General features: G+C 41.5%; 1 protein-coding gene across 6 annotated transcripts in view; it reads right to left on the bottom strand.

The window, feature by feature from the left end:
* Positions 1–23593, bottom strand: part of LOC108580473 (translation initiation factor IF-2-like) — a 228230-nt gene that overhangs the window by 201682 nt on the left and 2955 nt on the right. For 3 of the 6 annotated variants that reach the window (XM_031652581.1, XM_031652580.1, XM_031652579.1), the window contains exons 2-3: positions 10515–10875; positions 8469–8546 (exon numbers count right to left, since the gene is read on the bottom strand). The exons of 1 other annotated variant lie outside the window; for it this stretch is intronic. The gene's annotated coding sequence lies outside the window, so the exon portion shown is untranslated. Of the gene's footprint in view, positions 1–8468; positions 8547–10514; positions 10876–11211; positions 11266–23593 lie in introns of those variants that run through there. 2 more of the 6 variants (XM_031652582.1, XM_031652584.1) reach the window with 2 other exon arrangements.

Raw genomic sequence — 23593 nt, 5'->3', positions numbered from 1 at the left:
GTTGTTTGTGATGTCAGTTGGCTTCCCCCAGAGTGATGACTCAAGAGCAAGAGGGCAACTAGCCTTTAAACCTCATCTCAGACATAACATACTTCTGCTGTATTCTGCTCTTCACATAAACTGACCCTGGTACACTGCAGGAGGGTACTACACGAGGATGTGACTACCATAAAGTGGGGCTCATTGGGGGATATCTTGGAGGCTGGCTACCACTCTCTGACCCCAGTTTCCTTACCCATAGAGGTCTTTGAACTACATGATCTTTAAGGTTGATAACCTCCTCTCTCCCCAGTGCTACTCCCAGACCTGGCTTTTCCACTCTCATGTCAAAATTCCTACTCCTTTTAGCTTTAAGCCATTTGGCTATACCAACCTCCACCCCACCTTGTTGCTGTTATTTGTAGACTTCTGGGCCATGGGACAGTTGTTCTCCTCCCTCCAAGTCCTGCCATCATCCTCGGACTTCCATGTCCTAGTGGGTGACCCATCCCAAACCATGAACTTTCAGCTTCTTGACCTCATCATCTCTAATGCCTTTCCCATCCACTCCATTTCAATGCCCATCCCCCACATCAACACCCTAAATTTGTCATCAACAAAACTGTCCAACTTCTAAAATAACAAATTCAATCATCTCACTCTCTCACTGTAACTTCCTATTCTTCCAATTCTCTCATCAACTATTCCCAACAGATGGGTCCCCAGACCTTGTTGGAACCTCCAAGAAATTGTCATATCTACTTTCTCCATATCAGCTCCTTCCTGTCTTCATTTCCACTTCATATTAGATTTTAAGGTCCATCACTTGAGCCACTTTCTGAACAGATTCTTCAACTCCTTTAACTCATAGCCCCCTCCTCACATCTGAATGAAAAAAACTTTAGTTCTGATTGATGTCACATGACTATCTTTCTATTACCTACAAACAGATTACTGAAGGTTGCTGGAGAAAAATCACATCACAGTATAGATTGGATACACAGTCATCAAATTCCAAAGCTGCCCACTAGTTCCACAGTCAATGTTTCCCTAGGTAGCACTCTTGCACACACTTAGTGTCTCTGTCTCTCTTTCATTCAATGGGGCTCGAAATTCCATTCCCTTGTATCTTCTCAGAAACTCTGATTTTTTAACCCAGTGCAATCTCACTTCCACCTTCCTGTCTTTCCTGCAGTATCCCTTCCTTATTTTACTCCTCTATTGATATCCTCCTTTGAAAAAAACTATGCTATTCAATGTGGTAGCCACTAGCTGCATGTGACTATTGAGCACTTGAAATACAGCAAGTCCCAACTGATAAATACTCAGCAAGTTTCAAAGACTTAATATAAAAATGTAAATTATCTCATTACAGGTTGATTTATGGCCTTCTGGGGCTAAAGTGGGACAGGACAGTTAGATTGGCCTACAATTCCTAAATATTCCGCTCTGTGGCCTGGTATTATGAAGTTATCTTGTCTACTTCATCTAAGTAACATAACACATTTTTTCCTTATATATACAAGGTTAAATTTCTCACAAAGTTGAACTCACTATAAAAAATACTGTCATTATTTGTGAAGTAAAAGAAATTACTTATTTGCTATTTTACTATTAACTATGTCCACAAAGCCGGTAACTGTGTAATGACTATGTTACTATGTTTTTATCCAATGAAGTTAAGTGCAACTAATTTGTCTCACATTTTTTTTTCCACATTTTTTTTTATATAATAATGTGCTATTGGCTGGGCGCGGTGGCTCACACCTGTAATCCCAGCACTTCGGGAGGCTCAGGAAGGCGGATCACCTGAGGTCAGGAGTTCAAGACCAGCCTGGCCAACATGGCAAAACCCCATCTCTAATAAAAATATAAAAATTAGCCGAGTGGCCAGGCACGGTGGCTCAAGCCTGTAATCCCAGCACTTTGGGAGGCCGAGACAGGCGGATCACGAGGTCAGGAGATCGAGACCATCCTGGCTAACATGGTGAAACCCCGTCTCTACTAAAAAATACAAAAAACTAGCCGGGCGTGGTGGCAGGCGCCTGTAGTCCCAGCTACTCGGGAGGCTGAGGCAGGAGAATGGCCTGAACCCAGGAGATGGAGCTTGCAGTGAGCTGACATCCGGCCACTGCACTCCAGCCTGGGCGACAGAGCGAGACTCCATCTCAAAAAAAAAAAAAAAAATTTAGCTGAGTGTGGTGGAGCGCGCCTGTAGTCCCAGCTACTTACTAAGAACCTGAGGAAGAAGAATCATTTGAACCCAGGAGGCAGAGGTTGCAGTGAGCCAAGATTGTACCACTTCACTCCAGACTGGGCGACAAAGCAAGATTCTGTCTCAAAAAAAAAAAAAAAAATATGGTGGTACAGGCAGGGCACACTGGCTCACACCTGTAATCCCAGCACTTTGGGAAGCTGAGGCAGGAGGATTGCTTGAGCCTAGGACTTCAAGACCAGCCTGAGCAAGATGATGAGACCCCCATGTCTACAAAAATTTAAAAAAAAAAAAAATTAGCTGGGCATGGTGGTGTGTATCTGTAGTCCCAGCTACTTGGGAGGCCGAGGTGGGAGGATCATTTGAGCCTGGAGTTCGAGGATGCTGTGAGCTATGCACATGCCACTACACTCCAGCCTGGGTGACAAAGTAAGACCCTGTCTCTATAAAAAACAAACAAACCAAAACATAGTAGTACAGTATATATGTATATATTTTTTAATTAATTTTTTTTTTTTTTTTTTGAGACAGAGTCTCACTGTGTCTCCCAGGCTGGAGTGCAGTGGCGCGATCTCGGCTCACTGCAAGCTCCGCCTCCCAGGTTAACGCCATTCTCTTGCCTCAGCCTCCCAAGTAGCTGGGACTATAGGTGTGCACCACCATGCCCAGCTAATTTTTGTATTTTTAGTAGAGACGGGGTGGGTTTCACCATATTGGCAAGGATGGTCTCAATCTTTTGACCTCATGATCTACCCACCTCAGCCTCCCAAAGTGTTGGGATTACAGGCATGAGCCACTGTGCTCAGCCAGTACGGTATATATTAAGTGCTTAAAATAGGCTCGGCACTAGCTATTATTATTGTGTTACAGTCAGAAATATAGTGCAGGACGATGTTACTCTCCTATGCTGGCACCTCTGCCTCTTCCCAGCCTCCAAATCTTGGAGTACCACTGGGTCATTCCTTGAACCTCTTCTCTTCCTATGAAGGAAGGTGATCACCTTTTCACTCCCTTGGTGATTGAATCCAGGTTCATGTAGTTAAAATTCCATTTAGGTCCTGGCTACTCTCTCATTTACATTTCCACACTGACCTCTCCTGTGAGCCCTACACTGGTACATCCAACTGCCTCTTCAGCATCTCCATCTGAATATCTAATAGGCATTTGACAGACTGAAAACAGAACTACTGATCCCTCCCACTCCACAAACCCACTCCTTACCAGTATTTTCCATATTCACAAACGGCACCACCATTCACAGTTGTTCAGGCCAAAAACCTGGCGTCATCCTTTACCTTGCTCTTTTCTCATTCCTATCCAATTTCTCAGCAACTCCCACCTGCTCTACCTTTGAAATATATCCAGAGTCCAACTGCTTATCACCACTTCCTCCACTACTCAAGCCACCATCACTTCTTACTGAAATCATAGGAGCCCCCTGTCTGGACTCCCTGCTTTCATTCCTGCCTTTCCCACAGTCTATTTGCCACATAGCATCAGCTGGAATAATTTTTTTTTTTTTTTTTTTGAGACAGGGTCTCACTCTGTTGCCCAGGCTGAAGTGCAATTGCATGATCTTGGCTCACTGCAACCTCTGCTTCCCAGGCTCAAGTGATTATCCAGGCTCAGCCTCCTGAGTATCTGGGAATCCAGGCGTCAGCCACCATACCAGGCTAATCTTTATATTTCTGTAGAGATGGGGTTTTGCCATTTTGCCCAGGCTGGTCTCAAACTCCTGAGCTCAAAGCAATCCACCCATCTCGGCCTCCCAAAGTGCTGAGATTACAGGTGTGAGCCACGGCGCCCAGCCCAGAATAACATTTTTAATGTAAAAAAAGATTGAGTGTGTTTGTTTGAAACCCTCAAATGGCTTCTAGTTTCACTGAAAATAATATCCAAAATCCTTATGCCCTTGCCTGATGGTAAGATCCTATGGCAGTCAGTCGTAATGGAAAGGATACTGCCATATTCTAGGAGGTGTTTTGGAAATTTGTGGAGGACTATAGGACCCAGGAGACAGTACTAGACATCCTGTAATATACAGGAAAGTCCTGTAAAAGTAAGAATTCCCTCTTGTCCTATGTAACTTTTACATCTCTGGCAGGATATCCATATAGGTGAAGAAACCATTTACTATTAGGTGAGTATTTATTATGCAATACAATTTCCAGGAATGCACTACTCTGTAAATTAACGGGAAATGGTACATTATTTTTTGGAATATTACCAAAAGTTGCTCACTACTTTGGAAAATAACATTATTTTTGGCAACACCACTCTTATTATTTGTATCACCAGTATAACATACCTGAATAACATGGGGGTTGGGGACAGTTGAAAATCCACATATAAGGGTGGGCATGGTGGCTCATGCCTGTAATCCCAGCACTCCGGGAGGCCGAGGTGGGCTGATCATTTGAGATTAGTAGTTCAAGACTAGCCTGGCCAACATAGTGAAGCCCTGTCTCTACTAAAAATACAAAAATTAGCCAGGCATGCATGGTGCATTCCTGTAATCCCAGCTACTTGGAAGCCTGAGACAGGAGAATTGCTTGAACCCCGAAAGTGGAGGTTGCAGTGAGCCGAGATCATGCCACTGCACTCCAGCCTGGGTGACAAGAGTGAGACTCCGACTCAAAAAAGAAAAGAAAAAGAAAATCCACATAAAACATTGGACTCCCCTGAAACTTAACTACTAATAGCCTACTGTTGACTGGAAGCCTTACCAATAATACAAACAGTCGATTAACACACATTTTATATGGTACTTATACATTACATACTGCATTCTTATAATAAAGTAAGCCAGAGAAAAGAAAATACTATTCAGAAAATGATGCCAGGCTCAATGGTTCATGTTTGTGATCCCAGCACTTTGGGAAACTGAGGCAGGAGGATCACTTGATAACAGGAGTTTGAGACCAGCCTGGACAACATAGCAAAACCCTGTCTCCATTTTTAAAAAAACTTTTTAAACCAAGATCATCATAAAAAAAAAAGAAAATGTATTTCCTATGTATTAAGTGGAAGTGGATCATCATAAAGGTCTTTGTCATCTTTACACTGAGTAGGCTGAGGAAGAGAAGGGGTTGGTCTTGCTCTCTCAGGGGTGGCAGAGGCAGAAAAAGTCCACATAGAAGTGGTCCCACACAGCTCAAACCCATGTTGTTTAACGGCCGACTGTATTTACAGCTGCCCCACCTACAGACATGCTGACTCCACATATAAACATCTGTTTCACCACATCCTTTATTGTAATTGAGTCTCTGTAGTTATGTGTTAAAACATTCATAATTGTATTCCATCAGCTCTAAACCCACCCTTGTAAATTTGGCTTTGTGGTCTGGGTCTGGGAACCTGCAAACTCTTCCTTTTTTTGCCAGGTAGTTCTCTGTTCCGTTCCGCCTGTAGTGGGTGCTAGAGGGAGGGTAGGAGGCAGAAGCCGGGACTGCCTCTTCTGCTCTGTGCTGTTCCTATCAGTGTTACCTCAGCAACAGCACTTTCCTCTGTGCATTGTTGGCTTTAGTCTCTCACTTTTTTGGGCACTTCCAAAATTAGCTTTAAGGTGCCCCCTCTGAGGCCCCAGTACCAGCAGGGCAGGATCTCTTCCTCAGGGATCTAAGCCCCGGCTCTATGGGGCCCTCCTCCAAGCCTCTAGTTTCTAAAAAACATAAACTTCTCTTCTTCCCTTTGTTCCCCTGGAAGTTTATGATCTCTGGACCTTGATGTCTGCCTGTCACTTTTTTTAAGCAAAAGTCCCATGGAACTCTTTTATTTTTTTTTATTTTTTTTAAATTTTTTTGAGATGGAGTCTCGCTCTGTCACCCAGGCTGGAGTGCAGTGGCACTGCAACCTCTGCCTCCTGGGCTCAGGTGATCCTCTGCCTCAATCTCCTAAGTTGCTGGGACCACAGGTGCAAGCCACCATACCCAGCTAATTTCTTTTTGTGTGTGTGTGTGTAAAATAAAAATACATTTTGCCATGTTGGCCAGGCTGGTCTCGAACTCCTGACCTCAAGTGATTCACCTGCCTCGGCCTCCCAAAGTGCTGGAATTACAGGCATGAGCCACCGCGCTTAGCCCATAACACATTTCTTATATTACATTCTCTCAGCTGAAATGACTAGTGTGGTTTCTGTTTCCTGAGTATACCCTAACCAATGTGGTACCTGGTGACAGAGTACTCCCAGGAAATAAACTCTCAAAAAATGGGATTTAGGATTGTTTGGTTATGTCTTCAACTTTGAAAGCAGTACTGAACTCTTTGTTAATTGGAAATTGGAACCTAGTGGTTTGCGGATATGCAGGGCATATGAGGAACAAAATTATCACCTGTAGTTGTTTGTGTGAAGTGTCTATGTTTTACTGAAACAAGTGGCTTGAAAGACCAAGTGGCTATGGTAGTAATAAAGACTGTAAGAACTGTGGGGTGGATTAGCTGCTTCTGACTACACTAAAGAGAATACAGAAAAAAAAAAAAATCAGAGTTAGTGTTTTTTTTGTTTTGGTTTGATTTTTTGTTTTCTTTTTTAATGGAGTCTTGCAACGTTGTCCAGGCTGGCTTCAAACTCCTGGGCTCAGGCAATCCTTCCACCTCAGCCTCCTGAGTAGCTGGGATTACAGGTGTACATCACTGCACCCAGCTTAAAACCAGGGTTTTAAAGATTCATCCCACATGGGCATGATGGCTCACACCTGTAATCCCAGCACTTTGGGAGGCCAAGGAAGGTGGATCACTTGAGGTCAGGAGTTTGAGAGCAGCCTGGACAACATGGCAAAACCCTATCTCTACTAAAAATACAAAAATTAGCCAGGCCTGGTGGCAGGTGCCTGTAGTCCCAGCTATTTGAGAGGCTGAGGCAAGAGAATCGCTTGAACCAGGAGGTGGAGGCTGCAGTGAACCAAGATCAGGCCACTGCACTCCAGCCTGGGCAACAGAATTAGACTCTGTCTCAAAAAAAAAAAAAAAAAAAAAAAAAAAAAAAAAAAAAAAATCATCTCAAATCACAAAGAACTACAGAGAATCCATGATGGCCCTAAGATAATCTACTTTTTTTTTTTTAATAGCTATAGAGTCAAACTTACTGAAAATCAGGCCCAAAATTTAGTCGTCTGGGTTGCAAAATGGTAACTTCAGTTGAATTCACAGACTTGTCATAAGACATACTATCTTATATTTATGATACTCAGAGGGAGTAGACCAGAGACTTGTAATGGGGTCCTCTAAGTGTAACTGAACAAAGTTGAAATGTGTAACTCCCAAGTCTCTCCAAGCCTCTCTTGCAAGAAGAAATAGAATAGTCTACCCTCCTGTGTGTCTGAGGAGACAAGGTTTGCTTAAAGATCCTGTACAGCTCAGGGAAGTTGCCTTGCAAAGAGATTCCTATCCTCAAGGCCCTCCCTGACCACTCCTGAATGACTCTAGACTCATAACTGGAGTCAAATATCAGGATCCTCTAAGGTGATGAGTGTTAAGTTTAACCCAGGAAGACATAGCTCATATGCTGAAAGAATTTCCAGATTTTTCTAATATGTAGAGAGATTGGGAAGTATGTAGAGAAAACCTAGGAAATATGTTAGAAATGAATTTGACAAGTGGTACTCGAAAAGGAAAGACATAAAATTAGATCATATCAAATGTTCTCATATGAATGCATTTACAAGAGATTCTGGGTTTAAGGTGTGTGAACTAGCACCGCTGGAAGCAGCTCTAACAGTTTGCTTGGCTGACTGATTGAACTTTGGGCTCAGTGTTCTACAAAGTTGACCTGTTAGAATGTCCTTGGCATAGACACGGAGGAGTGTACTCATAGATCAGAGGAACAGAATGTGAAGCTCATTTATCATTTGCAATATGCATATCCATCCCCCATTATATCCTTCCGGGAGGCTAAGAAGGCACTCTGTTCATTATTCCATGAGAAATGCATTAATGAAGTGAGAGCAAGCATCCTTGAGAAGCTCCGTGATGGTGAGATGACAGTAAGAGAGGCTGCCAATGAGACAGTGGAAATGATGGGATTCAGAAGAGATACAGGCCACGTGGAAGCACTTAACTAACAGAAACATGGTAGAGGAAATTACTGTAATGACAGCAGAAAGTACTGGAATATAATCAAAATGTCTTAACCTAGCAGACTATGGATCATGATACATCTTGGAATGAAATAAACGGTCAGCCTACTGAAGTATCACTTGATCAATACAACAGTAAGAACTCTATGTCTGGTGGCTAGAAATCTGAATCAAATTACATTAAAGTATTGACCTCTTACCAAGTTTCTAGATGTTAGGCAGCTCTTGAATCCAGGGTCTCTTGAGTGATGGCGAGGCTTAGTCCTCTTGAGGAAAGACTGTACAAAAATGTAAAAGGAATATAATATACATCTTCCTCCAAGTCATTCCCAAAGGGGCCTGTGGACATTTTTCTAAGGTTACCGTACACTAAAGAAAGAACACCCAAGTTTTTTGAGAACTTCTATAAACTAGCCCTAAACTGATACAATTTCTTGAAGATCCATAATAATACTGTGTTCCACCAGTCAAAGTGGTAGCTTATAATGTTCATGTAATAAATAGTATTTTGGCCTAAGTTCATCTACATGCCCATCCTATGGTGATTTCCCCCGTCTCTGACTGTATAATTAGAATAGACATGCTTGGCAACAGGCAGAATCCCTGCAATGGTTCTTTGACTGGTGAAGTAAAGACTGTTATGGTAGGAAGGCTGATGTGGAAGCCCTTGAAACTTTTTCTTCCTATCAAAATCATAAACCAAAAGCAAAACTGCATCCCTGGAGGTAACTGCAGAGATTCATGCAAAAATCAAAGATGTGAAAAATACAGATCTGGTGATTACTATTATATTCCCATTTATTTCACCTGTCCGGCCTGTACAGCAGGTAAATAGGTCTTAGAAAATGACTGTGAATAATCATACTCTTAAGTGGTAACTCCAACCTCAGATGCTGTTCTACTATGTTTTCTTTATTGAAGCAAATCAACACAGTCCCAGCACCTGGCATATAGCTATTGCTCTGGCAAGTGCTTTTTATTCTCTATTACCAATTTGCAAGGACCACTAGAAGAAACTTGGTTTCTAGGGACATCTTATCATTGTATCTTAGGGCGGTGCCAGCTTTCCTGCTGTCGGCCCTTTTTTTTTTTTTTTTTTTTTTTGAGACAGGCTAGAGTACAGTTGCACGATCTCAACTCACTACAACCTCTGCCTCCCAGGTTCAAACGATTCTCCTGCCTCAGCCTCCCAGGTAGCTGGGTCTACAGGTGTGAGCCACCATGGCTGGCTAATTTTTGTATTTTTAGTAGAGACAGGGTTTCATTATGTTGAGCAGGCTGGTCTTGAACTCCTGAGCTCAAGTGATCCACCCGCCTCGGCCTCCCAAAGTACTGGGATTTACAGGTGTGAGCCACCTCACCCAGCCTCCTGCTGTCAGCTTTAATCTCATCTGCAGAAATTTCAATCATCTTGACACTCTATAGAACGTCACAATGATCTGCTGCATTATGCTAATTTTACCTAATAAGCAAAGTGATGGCATTATTCTGATTTGACTTAATAAGCAGAAAGTAGCAAGCCCCTTAGATGTCTTATTAAGGCACATTAGAGGCAGAGGGTTGAAGAAAACCTCCATGAGTAGGCCTCCAAGGCCTACGCTGAATTTCTAGGGATTCAGTGGTTTGGAACACGTCAGGATACCTCCTCCAAAATGAAATATAAGTTACTATACCTTGTATTGTGTATTACTAAAAAGAAGACATGATGATTTGGGGGCCTTCTTGAATTTTTGGAGATATTACGTGCTATTATTGTACACTACTCCAACCCATTTTCCCAGTTGCCTGTAAGGCTGTTGGTTCTGAGTACAGAGTAGAGCAAAAGAAGGTTATGAAGTAGATCCAGGATGTAATGCAGGCTGTCTTGCCCATTGGGCTTGATGACTCAACAGATCCAGTGATGCTCAGTGTCTGTGGCATATAGGGATGTTATGTGGAGTCTCTGGTAAACCCCAGTAGGAGGGTCCACAGGTCTCTGGAGCAAAGTCACGCCCTCTTCTACTATCATCATTCCTATTTTGAGAAAAAGCTCCTGTATTACTACTAGACCTAAACATGGGACATTAAGTAATTGTGCAATCCAAGCTGCCATCACGAACACTGGTATCTAACCCACCAAAGCATAATGTTGAGTATGGATAACAGCAATCCTTCATTCAGTGGAAACAGCATATAAGAAATTAGGCTCAAGTAGGTTCAATGTACAAGTTGCATGAGCAAGTGACTCAATATCTTACAACACTTACTCCTGAGGTCTTGCTGCCTCTCCTTCAGTCCATGCCTATGGTCTCATGAGAGGATTCTTCTTCATCAGCTAAGGGGAAAAAAATGAAGGCCTGATTTACAGATACTGCTTCATGACATGCTGGCACCAACCAGAAGAGGACTCCTACAATGTTTCAACTCCAAGGAGTGTCCTTAAAAAAGAGGTGAGAAATAAAATCCTCCCAGTGGGCAAAACATCAAACAGTACATTTGGTTGTTTTGCTTTTTCTGGGCCAAGAGATGGTCACAAATATGGATCTATACTGATTCATGAAGAGTACGAAATAAGACTGGAATGTCTTCTGCCAGAAAGCAAGAAAATGCTCAAAGAAGGATGGTGACCTGTAAAAAAGAAAAAAGAAAAAAGAAAAAAAAGAAAAAGTCAGCCAGCCTGCAGGGACTCCCACTGTCTAAAATTTGAGAATCAAATAATAACATGAAGACAAAGAAGAGGAAGGGTGCAGTAGCTCACGCCTGGAATCCCAGCACCTCGACAGGCTGAGGCAGGCAGATCACTTGAGGTCAGGAGTTTGAGACTAGCCTGGACAATATGGTGAAACCCCATCTCTACTAAAAATACAAAAAAATTAGCCAGGTGAGGTGACACGCACCTGTACTTCCAGCTACTCGGGAGACTGAGGCAGGAGAATTGCTTGAACCTAGGAGGCAGAGTTTGTAGTGAGCGAGATTGAGCCATTGCCCTCTAGCCTGGGTGACATAGAGAGACTTCACCTAAAAAAAACAAAACAAAACAAAAGACAAAGAAGAAAAAATAATAGTAATGGTTTATAACTCTTTGATTAAAATAAGAAACTGTAAGTCCACAGTGATAGAATTAAATTGAAAGTGTGACAAAGAACAGGATACTTACATACATAGGAAAAGAGTAACTTATCAGTGGAGAAGTCTGGTGGTCTCCACTTTAACCAATAGATCAAACTGAAAATAGGTGGCCAGGCGTGGTGGCTCATGACTGTAATCCCAGCACTTTGGGAGGCCAAGGCAGGTGGTTCACTTGAGGTCAAGAGTTCGAGACCAGCCTGACCAACATGGTGAAACCTCATCTCTACTAAAAATACGAAAAAAAAAAAAAAAAAATTAGCCAGGCGTGGTCACACATACCTGTAATCCCAGTTATTCGGGAGGCTGATTCAGAAGAATCGCTCAAATGCGGGAGGCGGAGGTTGCAGTGAAATGAGATCGTGCAATTGCACTTCAGCCTGTGTGACAAGAGCAAAATTCCATCTCAAAAAAAAAAAAAGATAGGAAGGAAGGAAGGAAGGAAGGAAGGAAGGAAGGAAGGAAGGAAGGAAGGAAGGAAGGAAGGAAGGAAGGAAGGAAGGAAGAAAATAGGTGCCACCTGATAGGATGCACAGGAAGAAACTGTCTCTCTCTGGCAGGCCTTCCAGGAATGCACATCTGAATCTAATTATGAGAGAACGCTGGGAACCTAAATTAAAGGCCATTTGACAAAATAACCAGCCTATAATCTTCAAAAATGTCAAGTCATGAAAGGCAAGGAAAGACCAAGAAACTGTTCCAGACTGAAGGACGCTAAAGAGGCATGACAACTAAATACACCATGGGATTCTGAACTGGATCCTTTTACTATAAAGGATATTGAAACTACTGCTGAAATCTGAAGTGGGGTCGGCAGATGAGATAACAGCAATTTCAACACTGATACTGATTTCAATACACAGATGCTGGTTATTGTAGTGGGTTGAATGGTGTCCCCCGAAAAGATATGTCTTCATCTTAATCTCTGAAACCTGTGACCTCATTTGAAAAAAGCATCTTTGCCGATGTAATTAACTTAAGAATCTTGAGATGAGATCATTCTGGATTATCTAGGTGAGCTGTAAATCCAATGACAAGTGTCCTCGTAAGAGACACACAGAGAAGAGAAGACGCAAGATGAGAATGCCGTGTGAAGAGGGGGGCAGAAATTAGAGCGATGCGGCCACAAGCCAAGGAGTGCCTGGAGCTACCAAAAGCTGGAAGGAGCAAGGAAGGATCCTCCCCTGGAGCCTTGGGGTTTAGGGGAGGCACAGCCCTGCTGACACCTTCATTTCAGATTTCTGGCCTCCAGACTATGAGAAAATAAATTTCTGTTATTTTAAGCCATCAGGTTTGTGGTAATTCGTTATGACAGCCCCAGGAAACTAATATAGTTGCATTGCAGTTACATCAAAGAATGTTCTTGTTTGCAGGAAATACACACTAAAGTACATAGGAGTGATAGACATAATGTCAGCAGCTTACCCTCAAATAGTGCAGGTGTTTTGAACTGTATTTGCACCTCTATTATAATTTTTAAATTGTTTTGAAATTTTAAAACTATTTTAAAACATCACTAGAGCAGTTGCCAGATCATGGAGGTTAGCAAGATTGCAACTTCCCAAGACCACTCCAAGCCACGCCTTAGTGATGGCCCAGACTCCAAAGGATATGGGAATCACAGAGTACAAATAAAGAGTAATAAATCAGGTGTTGGAGTTTGCCTTCCAATATGTGTCTGCAATTACAGACTACGCAAACATTTATTCAAGCCACCCTAAGAAACCTCCTCTTGAGGGAGACAATGTGAGGCTAGTGACCCAGTGTTGCGAAGACCTAGTTCTCCCCTCAAGTCATTCTTTACCAGTTATTACTTTTGGCAGGCAATTCTCCATGGCATTTCAACTTACCCTGGACTAGCTTTACAAGGATGTGTGTGTAGCATAGTGTCTCTTTCCAGGTCAGAGGGCCGATGTGTTTCCTGACCAGGATCGTAGAGATAGAGACACCCAGAGACATTCCAGGATAGAAAAGTTTCCCTCTCCTCAGGAAAGATTTGCTTACATTCCAGAATACTTAAAGATAATGTCTCTCTCCAGAGAGGAGGATGGGCAGGTTTGCTAGCAACCCCCTTATAAGACTGGAGGATTCCTATGCTTAGCGTTGCTCAGTTGTGACACAAACTTGTGTATGTAGCATCTACCTGAGGTTGATCCACACTGACTCCTATGGGACTTGAGTGCACAGGGAACTGAAGGAAGTATGAAGCCTGTTTAAGTCTGTTTTGTGTTGTTACAACAGAATACCACAGACTGGGTAATTTATTAAAAAGAAATGTATTTCTCATAGTTCTGGAGGCTGGGAAGTTCAATATCAAGATAATAGCACTTGGCGAGGGCCTTCTTGCTGCATCGTCCCATGTCTGAAGGTGGGAGGGCAAGACAGCATGATAGTGGGAGAGAAAGGGCTGAATTCCAACTCGTTTTTTTTTTTTTTTTTTTTGAGACAGAGTCTAGCTCTGTCACTCAGGCTGGAGTGCAGTAGCACGATCTCGGCTCACTGCAACCTCTGCCTCCTGAGCTCAACCAATTCTCCTGTCTCAGCCTCATGAGTAGCTGAGAAACCACAGGTGCGCGCCACCACGCCAAGCTAATTTTTGCATTTTTAGTAGAGACAGGGTTTCACCATGTTGGCCAGGCTGGTCTCGAACTACTGGCCTCAGTGATCCACCTGCCTCAGCCTCCCAAAGTGCTGGAATTACAGGCGTGAGCCACCGCACCTGGCCTGAACTCCCTTTTGTAATAATCCCACTTTGACAATAACCCACTTCTGTAATAATGACAGTAATCCATTCATGAGGACAGAGCCCTCATGATCTAATCATCTCTTATTAGGCCCCACCTCCCAACACTGTTGCATTGGGGATTAAGTTTTCAACACATGAACTCTGGGGGGACACATGCAAACCTGGGGGGACACATGCAAACCAGAGGAAAGCTCATACTTCCTGCTGTGACCCAAGTAATAAAGTTTCTAATTCCCCCTTGGACTTGTTTCCTTCCCAGTCAAATCTATGGAAGTATGACAAGCAACCCTATCAGCCTCCCAACACCCTGCTGCTTGGGAACTGCTTGACTTCTTGACCATTACAAGACGGAAAAATCAAACCCCTTTATTTATTGATTAAGCCATATGCAGAACCTAGATTGTTACCTGACACATACTACTTAATAGCTCCAAACTACAGATTGAAGTCCTCACTTTAAAAGGGATCTTTCTGAAGAAGATCAGTTTCACAGCTAAGAGTCAGTGCTGCTAGCAGACCTACTACCTCTGTTATCTGTACCATGGCTCTTAAACAGTGACAGCATCAATTCAAAAGTTCACAGTATAGATTTCACTTTCACAGTCCATGCCTGTCAAGTCACTTCCTGAAACAATGTCAGTTCAAAAGAGTTCTCATTAAGCCAACAGCAGTTCAAAACTGTTCTCATTAAGCCACCAAAAATTGGGACCCAAAATTCTTATCACCATCAACATAGTTTCAGGATAAAATGCAATGAATGACTCAAATCCATTTGAAAAGAAAATACAATAAAATACAATGATAACTACACTACCACAGGTAAAAACTATGGTCGTGCCTTGATGCATTTCAGGGTAATAAAATGAAGCATTCTAGGTCTTCTCAAGTTATATCTTAGAAAACTTAAAGGTAACTGCTAAAACCTATGACACTGGTTTTACAGGGTATGAGTGGAAAAAACTGAAGGAATAATGGAAGGAAAAATCACACTTCCCTAAATACAATTTTACCATTTTATATAGGTCTATATTAGATAGGACTAATATTCAGTTAGAGATTCAGAACCATTAGGACCACACATGTGGATGTATTACTGGGATTTGACCGTATGCAGTAATGGTAGCTGATAAAGTCTAGAAGGCTGTTGCCTTCATATCTAATACTGCAGCTTGAAGTCTGCAGGGCAGGCAGTTGGGAAGAAGGCCGTCAGGGGATGCAAAGCAGTAAGGACAAGATGGAACCCAGGAGCATTGACTGGTACCCATGTCAGGCTCTCTCTGTCTCCAACCTTCATGATGTGGGTATCCTGCAGAAGAACCCAGTGCTCTTTGTCATAGAGATAAACACACATCTGGTTGAGGATACACAGTCAGATGAAGAGTCAGTGAAGCTGAAGGAAGATCCAGGGAAAGATGGAACAGCTGCAGCTTGGTTCCTGCCCCACAGCAAGGAGATAAGCCAGCAGATAAAATAACAATATGCATGGGCCACAAAAGCACCTGGAGACCCTTCCCCAGCCTCTAAGCACAAAAAACAATACTCTTGATATAGTTGCTCCTCCACTCTGTCCTCCAAATCTCACACAAGTATGTCGCTTGTGGCACACCCTTACCTGGAAACATAGGAAAGGAAATTATGGGAAACATAGTTCAGCCTAACCAGATCAACACACTACAAAACCTCCACAGTCCATCTTTTGTCATCTTGGCATGTATCACTTTAAATCACAATTTCCATATGAAGACAATTCAAAATTTAGGCTTCTACTTAACGGAGTACAACTATCTTGTGCACAATTAACAACACACCAACTACTTTTCCAAAAGAGGCTATAAAATCTGTCTCTTGCTCTTTGGGCATTCTTTGAGCTAATTCATACTCTCCCTTTGATATATTGTAGTTTAAATACTGAGAAGATGGAAAATAAGAGTGGGAAGAAAACAAGTTTTTTGGAAAAAAATACAATGACAACTACTCTACCACATGTAAAAACTATGATCTAGCTTTGATGCATTTCAGGGTAATGAAATGGAGCATTCTAGATTGTCTCAAGTTTCTACATACAAACAGGCCAAGCATGGTGGCTCGTGTCTGTAATATCAGCACTTTAGGAGGCGGAGGTGTGAGGATCACTTGAGCCCAAGAGTTCAAAACCAGCCAGGGCAGCATAGTGAGATACCATCTCGACAAAAAATAAAAAATTTTATAAAGTATACATACAAATATATCCATATCAAAATAAGGAAGAAATACAACTGCACTAGCTCATTTCTACAACTGGTCATGCGGTCATATGGTCAGAGCTAGTATATACTACCTTCTTTTTTTTTATTATTATTCTTTTTTTTTTTTTTTTGAGATGGAGTTTCGCTCTTGTCGCCCAGATTGGAGTGCAATGGCACAATCTCGGCTCACCACAACCTCTGTCTTCCAGGTTCAAGTGATTCTCCTGCCTCAGCCTCCCGAGTAGCTAGGATTACAGGCATGCACCACCATGCCTGGCTAATTTTGTATTTTTAGTAGAGACAGGGTTTCTCCATGTTGGTCAGGCTGGTCTTGAACTCCCGATCTCAGGTGACCTACCCACCTCAGCCTCCCAAAGTGCTGGGATTACAGGCATGAGCCACTGCACCCGGCCCATATATACCACCTTCTACCACTTATTCCACATCCCTTTGCCCTCAGGAAGCACCTCAGCAGGTTGTGGTTCCTTGGACCCAAACCATTGGGAGAAAAGCCTGAATTGCATTGTCATAAAAGGGACATACATAAGCATAAAGAGGTCAATCCACCAGAAGGGACCAAAAGTCAAAATCTGAACATACACATAACATAGCTTCAAAATATTAACATATAAAGCAAAACTTGGCATAACTAAAAGTAGAAAAAGTCACAATAGTGGCTCCACCAGAGTGGGAGCCAATCACACATCTCGAAAGCTGACAGAACATGCAGACAAATAATCATTAAGGATACAGAAGATCAGAACCACGATGTTAACAAACTTGACTGAGAACATTGCCTCCAACAATGACAAAATACATACTATATGATCCCATTTACATAAAGTTCAAAACAAGGCTGGGCATGGTGGCTCACACCTATAATCCCTGCACTTTGGGAGGCCGAGGCGGACTACTTGAGGCCAGGAGTTCGAGACCAGCCTGGCCAACATGGCAAAACCCCGTCTCTACTAAAAATATGAAAATTAGCTGGGCGTGGTGGTGCATGCCTTTAAACCCAGCTACTAGGGAGGCCGAGGCATGAGAATTGCTTGAACCTGGGAGGCAGAGGTTGTAGTGAGCTGAGATCGTGCCACTGCACTTCAGCCTGGGCACAGAGTGAGACTCTGTCTCTAATAATAATAATAATAATAATAATGAGATAAAACAGATGAGGCAAATTAATCTATGGTGTTAGAAGTCAGAATATCCAGGTGAGATGTGGCACAAAAAGAGAAAAAATAATAAAATTTAAAAATAAAAAATAGGGCTGGGCACGATGGCTCACATCTATAATCCCAACACTTTGGGAGGCCGAGGTGGGCAGATCACTTGAGGTCAGATGTTCAAAATCAGGCTGGCCAACATGGTGAAACCCCATATCTACTAAAAATACAAAAATAAAAATAAAAAATAAAGAAGTCAGAAGAGTGGTAACCCATGGCAAGGGTAATTGATCAGGAAAGGGCACAAAGAGGCTTCTAAGGTTGTGGTATCCTCCCTTTCTTAATCTAGGTGCTGAGTGCCCAGGTGGTTCACTTTGTGAAAATTCATTAAGCTGTACATATATGAATCTGTATATTTTGTTATACTTCCATTAATATTTTTACATTAAGAAAAGGTGACTTTTGGATAGCATTGAGAATAAACTGCTCTACATGATCTGACATGGTTTCCTCTCTACCTGTATATTCAACTACATTTTTCTCCTCAGTCACTTATCTACTCCAGCCACACTGGCCTTCCTGAGACATATCAAACTCTTTCCCATCGTAAGACATTTGCACTCACTCTTCTCTCTGCCAGAAACGCTCATCTCTTTCCTATTCACACAGCTAATGTCCTAGCTTCATTCAGACAGCACCTCTTCAGAGAAGACTTACCTGGCCACCTAATTTAAAATAACACTTCCCCAAATCATCTTCTATCCCCGTATTCTATTCTCTTCACAGCATTTATCACTACATGCAATTTTGTGTTTTGTTATTGATTTTTCTCACTAGGATATAACCTCCATTTTTGTGTGTGGGTGTATGTTTCGCTCAATTAGTTTCATTAAAAAAATGAATGTGTTTTTAGAATTTCCTTGGGTTTCCTTTGTGGCTTGATACATAATCAAACTTTGTAAATATTCCATGTATGCTTGAAAATGTGATTTCTTTGATGTGTATACATTTCTTCATAACATCTAGTTTGAGTTTATTACTCATGTTATTCAAATAGCCTACATTTTTGCTTATTTTCTGAGTTTGATCTGTCTGATTATATGAGGGGTGAACTAAAATCTCCAAATATAATAGTTTATTCATCTATTTCTCTCTGTAATTCTGTCAGTTATTGCTTTATAAATTTTGCATTTATATTAATAAACACGTTTATGACCATAAACATATGTCTTCTTGATCTATTATTATTTTACTAGTATGCTTTATCTGTCTTTATCCCTTGTGATGTTTTGCAACTTCGACTCTATTTTGTCTGATGTAATTGTTATTCTAGTTCTTCTTTGATTATATTTCTCTGGTATATCTTTTTTGATTTATTGATTTCGGTCTTTCTCTTCCCTTTTAAATGTGTCTCTTCTGGAAAATACAGTGTCATTTTAAAAATCCAGCGTATGTATCTCTGCCTTTTAATTGATGAGCTAAACTCATTTACATTTATTAAATAGAAAGACCTATTTTGTGTTTTTTATTTTTCAGGCTTTTTTAAAAATAGAGTGGGGTCTCACTACGTTGCTCAGGCTGGTCTTGAACTCCTGGCCTCAAGTAGTCCGCCCACCTCATCCTCCCAAAGTGCTGGGATTACAGGTGTGAGCCACCATGCCTAGCATCAGACTTCTTTTTTCAGTATCTTTTATCTTCTTTATTATAGTGCATTGGATTGAGCAAAAATTTTTGTACTAAATTTGAAAGTTATACTATGTATTTTTAATTTTTCTGCTGGTTACATAGAATTAAACATTTCATTTCCCAGATTTCTTTTTTAACCATGATGTATGGTTACATAAGTTTTGACCAATGAAATGTAAGCAGAAGTGTAGAACTTTCAGAATGGATTTGTTCAAAGGAAGAAGGTAATTCCTCTTTTCTCTCCTTCCTCCTGCTACTGCCCTAAAATTGGTAACTAGAGCTCCAGCACCTATATGGGACCACGAAGGGATCCTGAGTGTGACAGTACTGGATGGTGGTGCAGAAAGCTAAGACTGTGGCTCCGTGATGACCGCATGGATTCGTCATGCTATAGTCATGACTACTTACAAGGCAAACTTCTTTTACTTGAAGAAGAAACTTCCTTAAGCCACTGTTATTTGAGATTTTTCTGATATGCAGCACTGCTCATTTCCAGGAGATACTTCCTTTATTGTAATTTCCTAGCCTGTGGTGGGGGCAGGGGGCAGTGCAGGTGTATCTTCCTTAGCCTATATCCAATTTGCGGCACTTAGACTTTCCCTCTAAGTTTCTCCCACTCCAACTCCCAAACATAGTGGGTTTTCTCAAAAGTGGAGCCTAAGACAAAGACTTAACCGTAGGAAGTTCACTGCAGATCACAGAGTGAGGAAGTAAGGAGAATGAGACGAAAGGAGGAAAAGCGTCACCACTGTGGTCACCACTGTGGTCAGTGTGTACTTGATCCCACAGGACTTCCTGAAGAGTGTTCAGAACACTTCCTAGATTTGATTCCCACAATTGTCTACCAGGAAGACAGGGCACCGCAGTGTTTATCCATCAGATTCCATCCCCTATTGGCTAAGAATTGCCCCTACAGGCTGGGCACGGTGGCTCACGCCTGTAATCCCAGCACTTTGGGAGGACGAGTTGGGTGGATCACAAGGTCAGGAGTTCAAGACCAATCTGGCCAATATGGTGAAACCCTGTCTCTACTAAAAATACAAAAATTAGTCAGGCGTGGTGGTGCACGCCTATAATCCCATCTACTCAGGAGGCTGAAGCAGGAGAATCACTTGAACCCGGGAGGCAAAGGTTGCAGTGAGCCAAGATTATACCACTGCACCTGACAGTGAGACTCTATCTCAAAAAAAAAAAAAAGTATTGCCCCTACAGTGCTAACTCCATTGTGCTTTTGGAAAGAGCAGGCTTGTCTACACAGAGAATTTCCAGTGACAAAAATTCTACAAAGGGCGCATGGGATTAAAGTGAGACACTGTCACCATGAGGTGGGTCTGAACATGCACAGAACTGCCCACTGTAGCTGCAATTAGAACGCACCAAGAAAATACGACACTGAACACCAGGGTCTTCACGGTTTTTATGAAAGGTTCTGAGATCCATCAGCTTCCCTTTTGTTTCTGTGGCAACCGCAGAACTGAGCTAATTTATCTTCATACCTTGAACCAGCCTCTCAATTTTTGAAACTCGCTTCTCCCTGAACTTCTTTACTATATGTTTTCTTATCTCTGACTGCTGTTTCTAAATGAGCTCTTCTTCCATTTCCTAGTCTTTAAATGCAGGAAGTCCTCAAGTTTGCATCCATTCTTTTTCCTTTATACCATCTCACTAAACTACCTCATTTTTTTCTCATATCTCCATCACCATGTTTAAGAAATGATCCTCCAGCCGGGCGCGGTGGCTCACACCTGTAATCCCAGCACTTTGGGAGGCCGAGCGAGGCGGGCGGATCACGAGGTCAGCAGATCAAGACTATCCTGGCTAACACGGTGAAACCCTGCCTCTACTAAAAATACAAAATAATTAGCCGGGCGTGGTGGCGGGCGCCTGTAGTCCCAGCTACTCGTGGGGGAGTGGGGGGAGGCGGTTAAGGCAGGAGAATGGAGTGAACCCGGGAGGTGGAGCTTGCGGTGAGCCGAGATCGCGCCACTGCACTCCAGCCTGGGTAACAGAGCGAGGCTCCATCTCAAAAAAAAAAAAAAAAAAAGAAAGAAAAAGAAAAAGAAATAAAGAAAGAAATGATCCTCCAGTCTTTATTATCAGCCCAGATCTCTTTACTTCCTAATTCAAACTCATCACCCCATACTCTGTCTTCACACAGATGTAATTGTATAGATAATCAAATTCTAACATATTTAAAAAAATCCATCTCATCACCTTTCGACATCTCCATGGTCCCTATTTCAATTAATGGCTTCTTCAACTAACTCCTTCCAAGCTAGAAACTCCAGCAACATCTTTCACTTTACCAAATCACTCCTTTTATCACTTGGAAAATTTGGTTGATCACATCTCATCTATCAAGTCTACCATCTCCCTTCTATTCCTACATGGATGAACCCTTATAATACCTTGTCTAACTCAGACAAAAGCATCAGAAATGGTTTCCTGCTCCTAGTTTCTCCCCTTGACAAACAAACTTTGTGTTACACCAGCATAGGGTTTAGTTAAGAGGTTTTACAAAGTGTGTTATGAAAGCTGCTGTCCTTCCTCCCAAACTCCCAATTTCCTGTTCCACAGAGGCATCCTCTTTCAACACTTTTGAAAATGTTTGGGGAAAAAATTGTATCTGTACTGAACATGTACAGGTTTTTCTTGTCATTATTCCCTAAACAATAAAGTATAACAATTATTTACATAGCATTTATGTTGTATTAGGTATTATAGAAACCTAGAGATGATTTAAAGTATATTGGAGATTGATGCCTAGGTTACATGCAAATACCACACCATTTTACAATAGGGACTTGAGCATCCTCAAGCTTTGGTACCCTTCGGAGGTCCTGGAACAAAGCCTCCGTGGAGGATAACAAGGGATGACTTTTGATTCCTGGCTTTCTTCATTGTTGGCTTAGGATTCAGCTTTCTTAGGTCAGCCACGTCAGAGTTAACCCATTTTATGGCTACTTTCTAATTCTGAAAACGCTGTTGCTGTTCTCTCCTCTCCTAATTTATCCTTTTGGGCATATGCTTTGGAAAATCCCTTTACTGTCATTTTACTGTGATTTGAGGAGGGAATGTTGCTAACAATTCATGTGTTCAACTCACAAATTCCAGAACTCTGCCAAACTTTGGAAGCAGGTATCATCTAAGTCTATTTCTCTTTCTTTTTAAAACTTTTATTTTAGGTTCAGGGATACATGTGCAGGTTTGTTATATAGGTGAAACTCATGTCATGGGGGTTTGTTGTACAGTGTACAGACAACCTATAGAATAAGAGAAAATATTTGCAAACTATGCATTTAACAAAGGCCTAATATCCCAGTATCCATAAGGAATTTAAACAAATTTATAAGAAAAAAACCACAAACAACCCCATTAAAAAGTGCACAAAGGACATGAACAGACATTTTTTAGAAGAAAACATATATGTGGCCAACAAGCATATGAAAAAAAGCTCGATATCACTGATTAGAGAAATGCAAATAAAAACCACAATGAAATACCATCTCATACCAGTCAGAATGACTATTATTAAAAAGTTTTTTTAAAAAGATAGATTTATTTTTATCTCTTTTCTCAACTCCATCCCAACTGGGTTCCAATTTTCTAGATTTTTCTGTGTCTTCACTAATTAAACTTCATTTTAGAAAAGGATTTAACCAATTCATTCCCTTTGAGGTCTAATGAATGAAAGAGTTTAATGTGTTATATCTCCCAAGAGTATTTTCATTTTAACAAGGACTGAGTTTCTTATTTGGCTTAAGCCAAAGGGATAAAGGCATTAAGTTCTGAGAAATTTCAGGTACCCATACCTAAGTGTTTGGGAGGCTAGGGGAACGTTTTCTTGTGTTTTCTCAAATCACAGGTTTTGGGGGCATGTCTAACTGTGCCCATGTTTTAGGCTAATTGACGTCAGTGTCACAGCAGGCATTCTAGGATGACAATCAGAAATAGGAATATCTGCTCAGTTATAATTCTAGTCCAACTTGTATGTCTTGAAACCTAGATAGCAGGTAGATGAATCAGCATCCTAAATATTGATATTAATCTAGAGCAAAACATATATTTTATTGTGTTTATAAGTATACAAAGATAGACATCATTGAATACACACAACTCTAAGTAAGACCTCCTCATACAATTAGTGGTTGTAAGGCATTCTGGAACTACAAAATGCCATATAAATGCATGATAATTAGATCATGAAACTAATTATGGTTAATAATATGACTAACCATCTTAAACTGTGTATGAATATTATAATAATAAGCAACATTACATGCTCTCGGTTGAAGCAGACACAATTAGCCAGAACTTGGTAAGGGGCACAAAACAGCAGAGGATGCCTCCAGCATTCTGGGGGTAGTGCACAGAAAATTAAGGTTGTATTTATCTGCCGT

The sequence above is a fragment of the Papio anubis genome, chromosome 11 (genome assembly GCF_008728515.1).
Source record: "Papio anubis isolate 15944 chromosome 11, Panubis1.0, whole genome shotgun sequence".
Taxonomy (NCBI): domain Eukaryota; kingdom Metazoa; phylum Chordata; class Mammalia; order Primates; family Cercopithecidae; genus Papio; species Papio anubis.
This window is presented reverse-complemented; position numbering and strand designations above follow the sequence as displayed.